The sequence below is a fragment of the Giraffa tippelskirchi genome, chromosome 5 (assembly GCF_054371585.1).
Source record: "Giraffa tippelskirchi isolate mGirTip1 chromosome 5, T2T-mGirTip1v1.2.pri, whole genome shotgun sequence".
Lineage (NCBI taxonomy): Eukaryota > Metazoa > Chordata > Mammalia > Artiodactyla > Giraffidae > Giraffa > Giraffa tippelskirchi.
This window is the reverse complement of record NC_137279.1, coordinates 40198782-40217976: the sequence shown is the minus strand read 5'-3', so window position 1 is coordinate 40217976 and position 19195 is coordinate 40198782. Positions and strand designations below refer to the sequence as shown.

At 40.4% G+C, this 19195-nt stretch overlaps 1 long non-coding RNA gene across 1 annotated transcript in view; it reads right to left on the bottom strand.

Annotated features, from left to right (window-relative positions):
* LOC145505996 (uncharacterized) overlaps positions 1 to 19195 on the bottom strand; it is a 191826-nt gene that overhangs the window by 171862 nt on the left and 769 nt on the right. Inside the window, exon 2 of the long non-coding RNA XR_014053439.1 lies at positions 10987 to 11175. This is a non-coding gene — a long non-coding RNA (uncharacterized LOC145505996). The remainder of the gene's footprint in view (positions 1 to 10986; positions 11176 to 19195) is intronic.

Below are 19195 nucleotides of genomic sequence, written 5' to 3'. Positions count from 1 at the left end.
TACATTAGCATAAGTTAAGTGACACACTCACCATTGCCAAGACATTCCAAGTATAACCATCAGAGATCAAAAAATGAGTGATAAAAAAAAAAAAAGGCATGGAAGCCCAATTCCTGGAAATCTCTGCCCCTTCTCCGAAACAGTTGGAATAATCCTCCCATCATTAACCTATGAAATTACCCAGTCCATAAAAACTAACAAAGCCATATTTCAAGACCTCTCACTTTCTGAGATGGCCCACACTCTGTGGAGTGTGTTTCTCTCTAAATAAATCCATTTCTTACTTATCAGTTAGTCTCTCACTGAATTCCTTCTGTGATGAGACATCAACTGAGCTTTATTAAGTCTTGAAACCAGGTGTGTGATATCAGTTAAAAAACCATGGGTTCAGGTCCCAATTTGAATTGCATGGTTTCACAGTAATATTAATATACCCCTTAAAATTAACAATAAACCCTTAAAAGGCTAACATCTAGTCCAGAAGAAATTTAGCTGTATGGAAGTTTTCAAGAATGAATTGAGATTGCAAGTCTTTCAATAGAGCTTGATAAGGTTTCAATACGGCTAAGAATTCAGAAGAAAAGAACTTCAAAACTAAAGACTGCAATCTCATTTTTTTCTTGTGCTGCTCTGCAAATATAAATCTGGACACTCAGATTCCAGAAGAAGATAAAAATAGTCTATGAATCAAAACCATTAAACTTGTTATTTTTAGTTATGTTTCTTCCTGATATTTTAACTCAAAATCAGTTTTATATGTTTAATTGCACTTTTTTTTATCAGGGAAAAAATATTTTAGGTTGAGGTGGAAATTCTGACCAAAAGATACACTGAAAGACAAATCAAAAGATAAATCAGGGTGGTTGTCAGAGTCTGTATCCACAACCTTGGATGAAGTGTTACTTAGTCACTTGGAGAGTCTTGTATTAATAATCTGTCCTATGACTCAACTATCTGCCTCATAGAGATAGCACAAAACACCCTCAAAAAATTCACACCTAGAAATGTAAAAACGTCACAAAAAATAAATGGTAATTGAGTGAGAGGTCCCATTACCTTCCATACTAAAAGCAGACACACTAATAACAGAAATTTTGAGATAGCTTGTAAAAAAAAAATTTGGCTCTGAGTAAATTTTAGAGTCAAAGTACCAGCGTTTTACTTCGGTTTGAAGACCCCTCCATACACAGAAAGTGCTCAAGAATACCTGCTGAGTGGGTTTAACGCTGGAACCGAACTTTTTCAACATAGTAACTATCAAATGCCTGATTACGTAAAACGCGATGGGATTACGTAAAATGCAACGGGATTACGTAAAATGCGACGGATATGTGTTACTTCACATTCTGGAACTGAGTAGGAGAAAAGTTTTTTTCTCATACATGTTTTGCTCTGCACTCAGTGCTTTTTCTGCTGTCCCCAATTTATACATTCATATTCAGAGTTCATGCTGAATTTGCGTCTGTGTGGTTGGAGACTGCAGCATCTCTACTTCAACCCCACTCCCAAATTTCAGGCAAGCCAGAGGACTGTCCACAGGGTAGGTGATAATGGGGGCATTTTCTGGACACTGATAAGAAGGTACTTGTCAACATTTTATTTTTACACTAATTCTTCTGGAGAGAAAGTCTACTCGGTAAGAACATCAGACCTCTCCAGACAATTCTGCTTCATCTTTTCCTGACCTAGAATTCACTAGACCTAAGTAGACTTTACATTATCATGTATGCTTCTAATCACATACCAGCTTATATATAAACACATTCCATCAGCCCACATATCAGTCTGGCAGCACACCTTTACTCCCAACAGTAACAGGAATAAAACAATACCACTTGGCCTCTCTCTGAAGCCGTAGGCTGAATTTTGCAGGAGGGATGATATGGGCAAAAACATTTATATTACCTAGAGCCAAAATCAAACCAACCAACCAACAAAAACTGATGTGGCTTGGGCTTCCCTGGTGGTCCAGTGGTTAAGAGTCAAGCCCTGGTTTGGAGAGATCTCACATGCTGTGGAGCAACTAAGCCCGTGTGCCACAACTACTGAGCCTGCGCTCTAGCCCGGGAGCTACAACTACTGAAGCCCATGAACTCTAGAGCCTGTGCTCTGGAATAAGAGAAACCACCACAATGAAGACTAGTCCCCGCTTGCTGCAACTAGAAACAGCCTGCACACAGCAACGAAGGTCCAGCACAGCCAAAAACAACTAACTGAATAAATTTATTTTAAAAAAACAATTTTTTTTTTTTTAAACTGGCTTGACTAAGTTTTTATTACCTATGCTCCTTTCTCAGTCATCTTTGTGAACAGGAATAATACCTTCAGTATATTTGCTTTCTTAGAACACTACACCAGAATCATAGAATTTTTTAAAAACATGAATCCCCAGGAACCCCCAGCCCTTTATCACAAATCCCAAAGTGTGAGACCCAAGAATCTGCGATCTTAAGTTCCTCAGATGCTTTTTCTGTGACTAGCACCAAGAGTGTGTGAGAATAACTGCCCAGAATACCTAGAACTTCACTCCATATACAGTTACTTTATATAAATTTTTTTTTAATATTTATTTATTTGGCTATGCTGGGTCTTACTTGTGGCATGTGGTATCTAGTTCCCTGACCAGGGATCAAACCCAGGTCCCAGGTCCCCTGCATTGGGAGGGTGGACTCTTAGCCACTGGACCACCAGGGCTATAAACACCCTGCTGCTGCTAAGTCACGTCAGTCGTGTCCAACTCTGTGCGACCCCATAGACAGCAGCCTACCAAGCTCTGCCATCCCTGGGAGTCTTCCAGGCAAGAACACTGGAGTGGGTTGCCATTTCCTTCTCCAGTGCATGAAAGTGAAAAGTGAAAGTGAAGTCGCTCAGTCGTGTCTGTCTCTTTGCAACCCCATGGACTGCAGCCCACCAGGCTCCTCTGTCCATGGGATTCTCCAGGCAAAAGTACTGGAGTGGGTTGCCATTGCCTTCTCCATAAACACCCTACAGATGTTTTATACACACACACACACACACACAGAGACATATATTTCATGAATGAATGAATAAGTCAAGATTGTGGAAATCAGCAACTCTCTGAGTTCTAACCACACCCAAGATCAATTGGTCTAGTCTCTTCTTTTATTTTTTTTACATGTATGACTTCATTTAATTTTCCTAAAGAACCTTTGATCTCATCCTTCTTGTACAGATAAGGTCTAGTCTCTTCCATCTGGCAACTTGCATTGTCTGACCTAGACAGATGCTGACTGAATTCTGATCTGTGTGACCTCACCCCATTCCACCCCAAGCAGCCACCAACAATCCTACTCAGCCAAAAATCAGTAATAAGAAAACTTTTTATTTTTACCCCTCGACTGGTAAAGTAAATAGACTGAAATCATAAACCCTGGCCTCACAGAAATACTTCCTGATATTCAAAATAACTACTTATTGGTTATCTACTATAGACTGTATATGTGGCAGGCACAGTAGAGGATACAGAATGATTACAAGACTTGATACTTAACTTCGAATATTCAAGTTGATAAGACAGAAGGATGTGTCACATCCTGTGCTGGGAGCCTTTTGATATCATCTTATTCATTCCTCAGAGCAATTCTACAGGGAAGAAAAGTATTATCATCTCTAGGTTACAGGTGAAGAAGTTGAGGCTTAAAGAGGTTAAATACCATCTCACAATTATATACTGACAGAGTTTGTATTTGAATTTCTCTTCTTTCTGACTCTAGAATTGAAGCTATAGACCCTAAACTACTATATGTTGTTCAATGGAGATTATTATCCATTCAATGTTATCCACTCCAGAAGTATGTAATAAGCATTTACTATATACCAGGTCTTGGCATAGATGCAGATACACAGGGTCTCTGTCTTCATACAGTTTCTAGCTTAACTGAAAAAGGAGGTATTTAACAGTAAATGCAATGAGGATTATAAGGGAGAACTAGAGGGTGTTACTCAGGAGCCAGTAACCAGGAATTTATTTCCGTCTAAGGATTCAGGAAGTAGCCAAATCCTTCTAAAGTCAGGAACTTCACTTCCCAGCTGCATGATCTGGGGAGAATTACACTTCCTTAATTGCAAAATAATGACAATAGCACCAGTTACAGATCTTGTGAAGGTTAAGAGATACAGTGTATGTAAAGCACAGAACCTGACAAAAAGTAACCACTCAATAATCATTAATTAACAACTATTTAAAATTTTCATTCATATTTAAGAATACACAAAAGCAGGGGTAAAACAGAGAAAAGAGCAGTAGGAGAAGGAAAATGCAGGGCAAAGGCCCTAAGGCAAGAGGGTGAAGTATCACATAAGTTGATATAAGATCCAGTCCTGGAGCAGGTCCCCAACCTTTTTGGCAGCAGGGACCGGTTTCATGGAAGACAATTCTTCCACAGGTCTGGGGAAGGGGGATGGTTTCAGGATGATTCAAGTGCATTACATTTATCATGCACTTTATTTCTATTATTACTACATCAGCTCTACCTCAGATCATCAGGCCATAGATCCCAGAAGGCGGGGTCCCCTGCTGTAGAGAGCTCTGCCAGAGAAAGCTGGACAGGCAGGTGGGGACCACATCAAGCCTTCAGCTAAAGATGTTTATCTTTGTGCAAAGGCAACTGAAGCACCTAAAGGAATTTAAGACAAAAAGAGACTTGTTGTGATTCAAATTTTAAAAGACAACCCCAAGGGAGGGTGGAGAGAATTTGTTTCATTTTTTTATTGTATATATATATATATATGTGTGTGTGTGTGTGTGTATACTCAAAAGGGATTTGATCTAGGTCATACCTGAATGGACTAGTGGTTTTCCCTACTTTATTCAATTTAAGTCTGAATTTGGCAATAAGCAGTTCATGATCTGAGCCACAGTCTGCTCCCGGTCTTGTTTTTGCTGACTGTATAGAGCTTCTCCATCTTTGGCTGCAAAGAATATAATCAATCTGATTTCGGTGTTAACCATCTGGTGATGTCCACGTGTAGAGTCTTCTCTTGTGTTGTTGGAAGAGGGTGTTTGCTATTACCAGTGCGTTCTCTTGGCAAAACTCTATTAGCCTTTGCCCTGCTTCATTCTGTACTCCAAGGCCAAATTTGCCTGTTACGCCAGGTGTTTCTTGACTTCCCACTTTTGCATTCCAGTCCCCTATAATGAAAAGGACATCTTTTTTGGGTGTTAGTTCTAGAAGGTCTTGTAGGTCTTCATAGAACCGTTCAACTTCAGCTTCTTCGGCGTTACTGGTGGGGGCATAGACTTGGATTACTGTGATATTGAATGGTTTGCCTTGGAAACGAACAGAGATCATTCTATCGTTTCTGAGATTGCATCCAAGTACTGCCTTTCGGACTCTTTTGTTGACCATGATGGCTACTCCATTTCTTCTAAGGGACTCTTGCCCACAGTAGTAGATATAATGGTCATCTGAGTTAAATCCACCCATTCCAGTCCATCTTAGTTAGCGGATTCCTAGAATGTCGACGTTCACTCTTGCCACCTCCTGTTTGACCACTTCCAAATTGCCTTGATTCATGGACCTAACATTCTAGGTTCCTATGCAATATTGCTCTTTACAGCATCGGACTTTGCTTCTATCACCAGTCACATCCACAGCTGGGTATCATTTTGGCTTTGGCTCCATCCCATCATTCTTTCTGGAGTTATTTCTCCACTGATCTCCAGTAGCATATTGGGCACTTACTGACTTGGGGAGTTCATCTTTCAGTGTCCTATCTTTTTGCCTTTTCATACTATTCATGGGGTTCTCAAGGCAAGAATACTGAAGTGGTTTGCCATGCCCTTCTCCAGTGGACCACATTCTGTCAGACCTCTCCACCACGACCCATCCGTCTTGGGTGGCCCCCCACGGCATGGCTTAGTTTCATTGAGATAGACAAGGCTGTGGTCCGTGTGATCAGATTAGCTAGTTTTCTGTAATTTTAGTTTCAGTGTGTCTGCCCTCTGATGCCCTCTCGCAACACCTACCGTCTTACTTGGCTTTCTCTTACCTTGGACATGGGGTATTTCTTCACGACTGCTCCAGCAAAGTGCAGCCGTTGCTCCTTACCTTGGACAAGGGGTATCTACTCACGACGGCCCCTCCTGACCTTGAATGTGGAGTAACTCCTCTCGGCCCTCCTGTGTCCACGCAGCCGCTGCTCCTTGGGTCTAGGGTAACTCCTCTCACCACCGCCACCGGCCCCTGGCCCCCGGCCCGGCCTAGCATTCATCTCACATGCTAGTAAAGTAATGCTCAAAATTCTCCAAGCCAGGCTTCAGCAATATGTGAACCATGAACTTCCAGATGTTCGAGCTGGTTTTCGAAAAGGCAGAGGAACCAGAGATCAAACTGCCAATATCCGTTGGATCATCAAAAAAGCAAGAGAGTTCCAGAAAAACATCTATTTCTGCTTTATTGACTATGCCAAAGCCTTTGACTGTGTGGATCACAATAAACTGTGGAAAATTCTGAAAGAGATGGGAATACCAGACCCTCTGACCTGTCTCTTGAGAAACCTATATGTAGGTCAGGAAGCAACAGTTAGAACTGGTCATGGAACAACGGACTGGTTCCAAATAGGAAAAGGAGTATGTCAAGGCTGTATATTGTCACCCTGTTTATTTAACTTATATGCAGAGTACATCATGAGAAACGCTGGGCTGGAAGAAACACAAGCTGGAATCAAGATTGCCGGGAGAAATATCAATAACCTCAGATATGCAGATGACACCATCCTTATGGCAGAAAGTGAAGAAGAACTAAAGAGTCTCTTGATGAAAGTGAAAGAGGAGAGTGAAAAAGTTGGCTTAAAGTTCAACGTTCAGAAAACTAAGATCATGGCATCTGGTCCCATCACTTCATGGGAAATAGATGGGGAAACAGTGGAAACAGTGTCAGTCTTTATTTTTTGGGGCTCCAAAATCACTGCTGATGGTGATTGCAGCCATGAAATTAAAAGATGCTTACTCCTTGGAAGGAAGGTTATGGCCAACCTAGATAGCATATTTAAAAGCAGAGACATTACTTTGCCAACAAAGGTCCGTCTAGTCAAGGCTATGGTTTTTCCAGTGGTCATGTATGGATGTGAGAGTTGGACGGTGAAGAGAGCTGAGCGCCGCAGAATTGATGCTTTTGAACTGTGGTGTTGGAGAAGGCTCTTGAGAGTCCCTTGGACTGCAAGGAGATCCATCAATCCATCCTAAAGGAGATCAATCCTGGGTGTTCATTGGAAGGACTGATGTTGAAGCTGAAACTCCAATACTTTGGCCACCTCATGCGAAGAGTTGACTCATTGGAAAAGACCCTAATGCTGGGTTGGATTGAGGGCAGAAGGAGAAGGGGACGACAGAGAATGAGATGGTTGGATGGCATCACTGACTTAATGGACATGGGTTTGGGTAGACTCCGGGAGTTGGTGATGGACAGAGAGGCCTGGAGTGCTGCAATTCATGGGGTCACAAAGAGTCGGACATGACTGAGCGACTGAACTGAACTGATATATGTGTGTATATATATATATATATATAGGCTTCCCTGGGGTGGCTCAGTGGTAACGAATCTGCCTGCCAATGCAGGAGACTCAGATTCTAACCCTGATCCAGGAAGATTCCCCTGGAGAAGGAAATGGCAACCCACTGAAGTATTCTTGCCTGGGAAATCCCATGGACAGAGGAGGCTGTCAGGTGGGCTACAGTCTGTGGGGTCACAAAGAGTGAGACAAGACTTAGCAACTGAACAACAACTATACGTGTGTGTGTATGTGTAATAATTTCCAACTAGTTTGCACATGCAGCTTTAGTAATTTCAGTGACGAATGTGTTACCTTGATTGTGGTAATAGTTTCACAAGTATATACATAAGTCAAATTTTATCAACTTTTACACTTTAAATATATGCAGTATGTGCATGCGTGCTAAGTCACTTCAGCCGTGTCCGACTCTTTGCAACCCTACAGACTGTAGTCGGCCAGCCTCCTCTGTCCATGGGATTCTCCAGGCAAGAATACTGGAGTGGGTTGCCATGCCCTTCTCCAGAGGATCTTCCCTACACAGGGATCGAACCCATGTCTCTTATGTCTCCTACATTGACAGGTGTGTTCTTTACCACTGGCACCACCTGGTAAGCATATGCAGTATATTTTATGTCAAATATACCTTTCACCTTGACTCAGCTTTCTGGAGCTATTAGTAATTGCCCTCTGCTCTTCCCAGTAGCATATTGGACACCTTTTGACCTGGGGGGCTCATCTTCCAGTGTCATGATCTTTTTGCCCGTTCACACTGTTCATGGGGTTCTCATGGCAAGAATACTGGAGTGGGTTGCCATGAACTTCAGCGGACCACGTTTTATCAGAACTCTCCTCTATGGTCCATCCGTTTTGGGTGGCCCTGATCGTAGCTTCATCAAGTTATGCAAGTCCCTTCGCCACGACAAGGTTGTGATCAATGAAAGGGATTAAACATAATAAATTATTTTCTTAAAAAATAAGCAATTTTTATCAAAGATAGGAAGACAAATTAGCAGTGGCCAAAATACTCTACTTAGATGACGGATGGTGAGGGCTTAGATTATGATGGTGGCAACTGGAATGGAGAAAAAAACTTGATGCTTGATTGGATATGAATGGTATGAAGGATAAAGTCTGAAAGAGAAGAATCTGGGGATTTTCCAGATTACGAGTTTGAGCAAGCTAGGTAGATGGTGGTATTGCATGTTAAGTTCCCTAGAGAAGAAACAAAAACTAGCATGCAGAACTTTTAACTAGATTGCTCTTGGGATCAACACCAGTGAAAGAGGGAGAAGAAAGCAGAATTAGACTGAGAATTAGCTAGCCCTTTGTGGAGCTCTGGAACAGAGACGGCCCTTCAAATAGTCCACAGAGGATGTGGAAAGGCCAGACCTTTACACCATCACACCAATGGGACAAGAGGCAGGAGGAGCAGCCTTGGGCAAAGCAGCGCTCTTCAGATGAGGCAATCCCCAAAGAAGACTCATATCTGCAGGCCACTGCCAGCCAGCCATCTTTCAGGAACTGGAAAAAGAAGTCATTCCTTCTTAAAGGGCGATTTGGGCAGCATATATCAGGGTCCTCCACTGTTGGGGACCCTCTCACTGAGAGACACAGGATACTTAGTTCTTAGACTGATAAAACTTTACATATAATGAAGGCACAAACAGCACTCAAGGAAGATTCTATAAATAGTTTGATAACAAAGTCTAAATCTGATGGTTACAAAAGGGTTTTAGAAGTCTTATTTTCTGAAATCACATCACTGCAGGAAAAACTCTCCAATTTCTTAAGATGATAATGATGAAGTTTCTTTGGAAATAAAAACAATCTGAGGAGACTGACTCTGCTTATTTCTCTACTTCTCTCCATCCACGCTGTAGGATTCAAACCCACCTCCCCAACCCAAGCCCTGACTACTCCTTTGATTATCATTCTAGCCTCCTAAAACAGTTGCTCCTATGCCCCGCCAACCTGTTCTCTACATTTCAAATACTAACCATTTATACTAACTACTAACCAGCATCTAGCACAGTGCCTGGTGCACAGTACCTGCTCAATTAATACCTGTTGAAAGAAAAAAATGACTAAGGAACAATATACATTACACTGTATTCAATGTGTAATGCCACGAAAATTCATGAATTTTAGACTAAATAATATCCCAGTGTAAATTCATCCAAAGGCTCCTCTTGCCCCTGGGGTAGAATCTGACTCAGTTAATAAGGCTCTTGGCAGTATAGTCTCTGATCACCTCTGCAGTTTTGCTTTTTACTCCTTTCTCTCCTCTTTCTCCTTAAGTCCTCAAGGAGTCCTCAAACATGCCATATTCCCTTTGGTTTAGGGGTGTGTTTCCACATGATGTTTTCTCTGCCTGGACCATTCTTCACCTTTCTCTATATACAAGCCAACTGCCTCTCTTTCCCTAAACACTGTCCCACCAAATATTGCCATACCTCCCCCATCACAGACACACACTCACTCTTAACATACACCCACATATGTAGCTAATTCCTATACAGTGTTAGGATTCATCTTCCCTGACCAGTCCTCTCTGCAAATCTGGTTTAGGTACCCATTCTTTCTGCTCACATGCTACCTTTTGATTCCCTCATCAGAGCATTTATCACAATTATTTATAACTGCTTGTAATTTTTTTAACCTCACCCCTTTCTCACCCCACTTGATTATACTCTCCCTGAGAGCAGAAGTTTAGACTATCTTACTCATTTTTATCTCCGTTGTGGCTGGCACAGTGCCTAGAATATCATGCATGCTCAGTCGTGTTCAACTCTTTTTGATCCCATGGACTGTAGCCCGTCAGGCTCCTCTGTCCATGGGATTTCCCAGGCAAGAATACTGGAGTGGGATCCCTTCTCCAGAGGATCTTTCCAACTCAGTGATCAAACCTGCATCTCCTGCATTGGCAAGTGGATTCTGTACCACTGTGCCACCTGGTAAGTTCTTAATAAATATTTGTTGAAGGAAAAAGAAAGCATAACATATATTAAATGTTACATATTAAAATCAAAGCAAATAATACAGATTCATGATACACATCATGACATTTACAAATAGACAAATAGCAAATATGCCATTTGAGTAATGTATTAAGAATTCCCATTCCACTTATTTTCTGCTACCCACTTCAAATTCTTCCCATGAATTCTTCCCATGACATGAGGTCATCTCATTGACCTAATGAAGTTCTATGCAACACTTACTTGCAAGATTGATGTCAATTTTTTAAATTCTTAAAAATTCCCTCTAGGCTGATTTACGGAACCTTTCTTCTAATACAAGGTGACAATAGTTAGTTATGATTTGTTAACAATCCTCTTCATCTTAATAAGCCCTTAAACTCTCAACTATTACCAGGGGCTGGCTGGCCAGCCCAAAAGTCACATTGCTAGAGAACAGGCAACAAGTGTTGCTCCTTGTTTTTTTTCTCCACTGTACCTGGAAAAAACTTACCTTATGCAAATTTGAGTAAACAAAATGTAATAATCATAATCCTGAGCCCAAATTTGCTTTCATACTTTGACCTTAGATAAAGGTCAAGAAGCTTTCCTGGTGGTCCAATAGTTAGAACTCCTCACTTCCACTGCAGGGGCACAGGTTCACTCCCTGGTCAGGGAACTAAGATCCTGCATGTTATGTAGCCTGGCAAAAAAAAAAAAAGTCAAAATGTCAAGCAAATAACTAGAACTTATATTTGCATGGTACCAAATAAGCATAAATACTTTCTCATTACCTCCTCATTTCATAACACTGGTAAAGCTGGATAATTAATTCATTGCTAAATTTTTGGTTCAATTTGAATTTTAAGGAGAATGACTGGGGATTTCACTCTCTAAATCAATAAGCTAGTTACTTCAGTGTTTTTATTTGCATCAGACCAAATTACTGATGATGTATTACTTAATGATTTTAAGCAACAGTATTTCTTGCTTTTGGTGTTGACCTTTTAACAATGAATAGTATTTGTTCATGCTTATTCTTTCTATACTTTTTAAATAATCACTTTAAATCACATCCTGTCATTGAGTTGAGGGAGATTTCACTAATAATGGTCATGTGGCATAATACTCTACTGGTAAGAAGAGAGCCTAATCTAGTCAATAGCATCATCACTGTCCTTCCAGGTTAGAGAGCAAGTGATAAAGAGATACAGCCCTTGAGTGAAGGGTCAGAGAAAGTATGCAAAGAGCCTTCCAGACAAGCTGGGAGAATGATGGCATCAGCCTTGCTTGAAGCTAGACCTAAGTTCAAACACCAACTCTAGCACGAATCAGCACTGGGAGCTCAAAGTAAACCCCTTATCCTTTTGAGCAGTTTTATCAACTGCACTGCAATCTGCCACGTAAAACGGTATGTGTAAACTACTGCATAATTGCACTCATCTCACACACTAGCAAAGTAATCCTCAGAATTCTCCAAGCCAGGCTTCAACAGTATGTGAACGGTGAACTTCCAGATATTCAAGCCTGATTTAGAAAAGGCAGAGAAACCAGAGATCAAATTGCCAACATCAGTTGGATCATCGAAAAAGCAAGACTTCCAGAAAAACATCTACTACTGCCTTATTGATTATGCCAAAGCCTTTGACTGTGTGGATCTTAACAAACTGTGGAAAATTCTTCAAGAGATGGGAATACCAGACCACCTGATCTGCCTCCTGAGAAATCTGTATGCAAGTCAAGAAGCAACAGTTAGAACTGGACATGCAACAGACTGGTTCCAAATCAGGAAAGGAGTACATCAAAGCTGTATATTGTCACCCTGCTTATTTAACTTACATGCAGAGTACATCATGAGAAATGCTGGACTGAATGAAGCACAAGCTGGAATCAAGATTGCCGGGAGAAATATCAATAACCTCAGATACACAGATGACACCACTCTTATGGCAGAAAGCAAAGAAGAACTAAAGAGCCTCTTAATGAAAGTGAAAGAAGAGAGTGAAAAAGTCTGGCTTAAAACTGAACATTCAGAAAACTTAAGATTATGGCATCTGGTCCCATCACGTCATGGCAAATAGACGGGGAAACAATGGAAACAGTGACAGACTATTTTGGGGGGCTCCAAAATCAGATGGTGACTGCAGATGATGATTGCAGCCGTGAAATTAAAAGACTCTTGCTCCCTTGAAGAAAAGTTACAACCAACCTAGACAGCATATTAAAAAGCAGAGACATCACTTTGCCAACAAAGTTCTGTCTAGTCAAAGCTATGGTTTTTCCAATAGTCATGTACGGATATGAGAGTTGGAATATAAAGAAAGCTGAGTACTGAAGAATTGATGCTTTTGAATGGTGGTGTTGGAGAAGACTCTTGAGAGTCCCTTGGACTGCAAGGAGATCCAACCAGTCCATCCTAAAGGAAATCAGTCCTGAATATTCATTGGAGGGACTGATGCTAAAGCCGAAACTCCAATACTTTGGCCACCTGATGCAAAGAACTGACTCATTGGAAAAGACCCTGATGCTGGGAAAGATTGAAGGCAAGAGGAGAAGGAGACAACAGAGGATGAGATGGTTGGATGGCATTATCAACTTAATGGACATGAGTTTGAGTAAGCTCCAGGAGTTGATGATGGACAGGGAAGCCTGGTGTGCTGCAGTCCATGGGGTCGCAAAGAGTCGGACACGACTGAACAACTGAACTGAACTGAAAGGATTCAGAATAGTGCTGGCCCCCATTAAGCATGTGATAATTTTTTTAAGTTTTTATTGAATTTGTTACAATATTGCTTGTATTTTATGTTTTGCTTTTTGGTCACGAGGCATGTAGGATCCTGACCAAGGATCAAACCCACACTCCCTGCACTGGAAGGTGAAGTCTTAACCACTAGACCACCAGGGAAGTCCCAGCATGTAATAATTTGCAGCTGTAACAGGGTTATATGCAGTAGTTAATGCAGCACTAACAGCCAAGTGAGAAACACAGCACTGATGTGTTCAGTTGCTGCCAGGGGCTCCTCAGGCCAAACTTCTTGGTTTTCTGTAACCTGGCTAACTCCTCAAGATTAAAGAACCTTCTCTGTTTATCAGACAAGGCTCCCTTCCTCTTGCATGCATATATGCTAAGTCGCTTCAGTCATGTTCGACTTTTTGACACCCAGTGGGCTGTAGCCCACCTGGCTCCTCTGTTCACGGGATTCTCCAGGCAAGAATACTGGAGTGGGTTGCCATGCCCGCCTCCAGGGGATCTTCCAGACGCAGGGATCAAACCCGTGTCTCTTATGTCTTGGCAGGTGAGTTAGTGGTCTCCAGAAAGGGCATCTTCTCAGCAGATCATAGAGATCAAAAGGAGACCTTAATGTGGAAGAACTTTAGAACTAAGATCTATGTCTCTGCTTCACTGTGGCCAGCATAGGGTAACTAACTGCCCCATTCTGCCCTGGACTGTTTCCTAGATCATGGGACCTTCAGTACTAACACCATGACAGTCTCATGCAAACTGAGATGACTCATCATCCTAGCATTTTCCAAGGTTGGGCAGGTGGTCTGATAATATGTAGCCTAACAGGTGGTGGGATGGTTAGATAGCATCACTGACTAAATGAACATGAATTTGAGCAAACTCCAGGAGACAGTGGAGAACAGAGGAGCCTGGCGTGCTACAGTCCATGAAATTGCAAAGAGTCAGACATGACTTAAGTGATCAAACAACAACAACAATAAATTTTATTAATACTATAATGATTAAGACTTTCCAATTAAAGCTCTCATGTAGGTAATAATGAACATTGAAATGAAGAGTTTCATTTCATTGCAATTTACCAGGCTGTTAAAAACTTTGAGAAGCTTTTTCTCAGTTCCCTTTGAATCACTATTCCTCTTTTCTCTATAAAGTTAACAATGGTCCAATCCTTTGAGTATTGTGCTTACTATTAATTCCCATTTGTAGCAATTAACTCACCGATACTCTCAGCAACACAAAGAACTATTTCTGAAATAACTGTTTAATTAACCCCAGCAGAAATAAGAATGGAGAATACAAAGAAACAGAATCTGAACTGGGCATGAAATTTTGTACCACGTGAAATTCTCTTCTTCCACAGAAGCCTAAAGATTATTCAAAATATCTAGTTCCAGTGCTAACAAAGAAATGTACTGTCATGAAACAATGCCATTTGCAGCAAATGTGGATGGAATTAGAGATTATCATACCAAGAGAAATAAGTCAGAGAAAGACAAATATTATATGATATCACTTATATGTGGAATCTAAAAATAAGATGCAAATTAACTCATTTTCAAAGCATAAACAGACTTAAACATGATTACCACAGTGGAAGAGGTGGGGGAGGGATAAATTTGGAGTTAGGATTAATAGATACATACTACTTTATATAAAATAGATAAAGGAACTATATCTTGTAATGGAACTATATCTTATAATGGAAAAGAATTTGACAACACAGATACATATATATATGTCAATTAAAAAAGAGAAATGTATTATCAACCTTACTTCTTTTCATTACTATGTGGCAATAAATGATTTGAATTCATGGCTTCATTTACACGTTTTATATACAATTGTTGGGCAACAAAAAAGTTAAAAGTGACTTCTACTTTCAGAAATGCTACAGGTAGCAACCAAAGTTACAATTTTAGATGTAATAACTGAGTACTGTATTTATGTTTATCAGCAACATCTCAAGTTTCTCTTATCTGGCCTAAAACATTTAGAAATCACCTTTTCTGTATTTTCAATTACCACCTGCCTAGCTTCTTTGTAATCATTTTTACTTTGCATTCCCTAGATCTCTCCCTTTCCTTTTGGCCTCTGGATCCTTGTCCTATAACATTACTCACTTCCTGACTTTGGTGAGTAACTTCCAACCTGAGGCAAAACTGTAAACCAGTAAGTCTCTTTCCTCCATCTCCTTCCTCTTCCCCTCCTTTCTTCTCCATGATATTCTCAGTTCATTAATGACATTATACCCTCTTGGCTTAAATCCACTGCTCTAAGAACTTAGTTTCTCTTCTCAGCTAAGAAAATTCTGGGGGGTGGACAGTAAATCCCAATTATTCAAATTTCTTTGACACACAACTTGCAATAAATGAACAATACTTTTAGCCAAAATGTACCTTTTATTGCATTATAAAAAAGGGTTTGCTAAGCAAATTAATAATAGTCTAATAATGAAATAATATTAAGTCTAATAAGTGGGCCTTAGAAAGCATCACTACGAACAAAGCTAGTGGAGGTGACGGAATTCCAGCTGAGCTATTTCAAATCCTCAAAGGTGATGCTGTGAAAGTGCTGCACTCGATATGCCAGCAAATTTGGAAAACTCAGCAGTGGCCACAGGACTGGAAAAGGTCAGTTTTCGTTCCAATCCCAAAGAAAGGCAATGCCACAGAATGCTCAAACTACTGCACAATTGCACTCATCTCACATGCTAGTAAAGTAATGCTCAAAATTCTCCAAGCCAGGCTTCAGCAATACGTGAACCGTGAACTTCCAGATGTTCAAGCTGGTTTTCGAAAAGGCAGAGGAACCAGAGATCAAATTGCCAATATCCGCTGGATGATCGAAAAAGCAGAGAGTTCCAGAAAAACATCTATTTCTGCTTTATTGACTATGCCAAAGCCTTTGACTGTGTGGATCACAATAAACTGTGGAAAATTCTGAAAGAGATGGGAATACCAGACCATTTGACCTGTCTCTTGAGAAACCTGTATGCAGGTCAGGAAGCAACAGTTAGAACTGGACATGGAACAACGGACTGTTTCCAAATAGGAAAAGGAGTCCGTCAAGGCTGTATATTGTCACCCTGCTTATTTAACTTATATGCAGAGTACATCATGAGAAACGCTGGGCTGGAAGAAACACAAGCTGGAATCAAGATTGCCGGGAGAAATATCAATAACCTCAGATATGCGGATGGCACCACCCTTATAGCAGAAAGTGAAGAAGAACTAAAGAGCCTCTTGATGAAGGTGAAAGAGGAGAGTGAAAAAGTTGGCTTAAAGCTCAACATTCAGAAAACTAAGATCATGGCATCTGGTCCCATAACTTCATGGGAAATAGATGGGGAAACAGTGGAAACAGTGTCAGACTTTATTTTTATGGGCTCCAGAATCACTGCTGATGGTGACTGCAGCCATGAAATTAAAAGACGCTTACTCCTTGGAAGGAAGGTTATGGCCAACCTAGATAGCATATTTAAAAGCAGAGACATTACTTTGCCAACAAAGGTCCTTCTAGTCAAGGCTATGGTTTTTCCAGTGGTCATGTATGGATGTGAGAGTTGGATGGTGAAGAAAGCTGAGCACCGAAGAATTGATGCTTTTGAACTGTGGTGCTGGAGAAGAGTCTTGAGAGTCCCTTGGACTGCAAGGAGATCCAATCAATCCATCCTAAAAGAGATCAATCCTGGGTGTTCATTGGAAGGTCTGATGCTGAAGCTGAAACTCCAATAGTTTGGCCACCTCATGCGAGGGTTGACTCATTGGAAAATACCCTGATGCTGGGTAGGATTGGGGGTGAGAGGAGAAGGGGATGACGGAGGATGAGATGGTTGGATGGCATCACCGACTCGATGGACATGGGTTTGGGTGGACTCCGGGAGTTGGTGATGGACAGAGAGGCCTGGCGTGCTGCAATTCATAGGGTCGCAGAGTCGGACACGACTGAGCGACTGAACTGAACTGAATAATGAAAATCTTTAAAGTAATATTCCATTATTTTATACATAATGGAATATGTTTATATAACATATAATATATTCAGCATATAACTTCTTAGAGGTTCACAAAAGTAATTTTCCAAAGCACTGGCAATATATTTTCTTTATTGGCAAAATTACAATATCTGTTGAGGTTTATAAAATGAGCTTACAATTTCATTCAGTATTTGGGAATTATGGTTTTCATTACATCAGGCTCATACTATTTCACAGTTTACTCAATATGATTTGCTGGACTATTGGTAAAAGGAAACTAAAATTGTCAGGTGCACACAAACATTTAAGAAACACCATTACTAATGAAGCATGAAACCTTCATTGGTTCTTTTATTTTTCATCTCATACCTCATAAATTTTCAGTATCTACAGGTTTACAGATTCAATCCCAATGAGAAGGGTAGAAACTCAATTAAACTACTAGCAAATAAGGCTGGACAATCACAAACAAAGTAGGTCGTACTGTTTGGAGAATCAATTTGTTTTCAGTAAAAAACTAGACTACCCTTATTTCATATATCAATTGGCAATTTGATAATGTTATCTTAATGTTTAAAAAACAGAACAGGAAATTAAATGCATGTTTTCATTCAAACTGTCATGAAAACATTTTTGTTATGACAAGTTTATCTACACCAAAAGGGTGTTAGGGGAGATTTGCAAATAATCCAAAACAAAATAAAACTTTTTAAAGAGTACTATTTGGCTTTGGACATTGTACCAATACCTAGTAATGGCAGTCAGATTTTCCCCAAGATAATTGAAATAGGGATAATAAGATCGCTTCCTGAAAGTTAAACTTTTTAAGATTATATACAATGGATACGAGCAGAAGTAGACAAAGTCACCTTTAAAACGCAAAGTTGCCTGACTTGATTGTGATTTGATTTTTCTTGAAGAATATTGCTAAAAGGTTTGGGTAGCCATGGAAACAGAGAAAAGAGCATACACAGGCACTTGAGGGCCAGTGACCATGTAAATGCTGTCAAGAGAGAAGAAGCCCAAATCAACAGAGCAGCAAGATGTCCCTCCTGTACTGGAGATCAATATATAAAGCTGCGACTATTGGAAACTGAGTAGTTCTATCTTTGGGACAAAATTGTCCTGTCATGGAGATAGATGAATCAAGAACTGTCTATACACACAACTCAGCTTGTTCTGAATTTGTACTCATCAAGCAACCTTCTGATAATGTCTGTGTTTTCCTAAGTAAGTTTGTCTACATCGAAAATGCACTGGCTTTCCATCGTGAGTATTCAGGTATACAAATTACAGCTCTTGGAAATTAATAACTATTCTGGTTGCACATGCCAGTCTTGTGACCTTGGGTAAGGTAGGTTCATCTGATTGCTGGAGCTGTTCCATGTTGCTAATGAAAGATACTTCTGTTCTAACATACTCCAGACAACATTCTACAGTATTCTGGAAAATTCACCAAAGTAATGCTTCCTGTCTGCTTGAGGGCGGCCAGCAGGCCTTTCCCTGGCTACACCAGCCAAGCGCTTCCATTTCAGAAGATCATTGATATCAATGGTGTGAGGGCTCAATGCCTGTGATTTACCTCTCTTTATTATTTCATTTGTTCCAACACTGCTACAGTGACAATTTCATACTCATAATGGTGTAGAAGACAGCTAAACTGAGCTTTATTTAAAGCCTAAAAAATGCAATCTTTTTAAATCTGAAACACAATGCTATATCGTTACACATGCATGCACACTATATATACACATACATACACTGTATGTATGTACACACACATTTATCATTTGTTTCTCATAACATTTTTATCAGTCATGAATTTTTTTCATTACACATTAAAACTCTTTCTGGGACTTCTCCTGTGGTTCAGAGGTTAAGACTATGCCTTCCAATGTAGGGGTAAGGGTTCAATCCCTGGTGGGGAAACTAAGGTCCCACACGCCCGTGGGTGCAGCCAAAAATTTTAAAACAAAAAAACCCAAACCATTTTTCTGACTG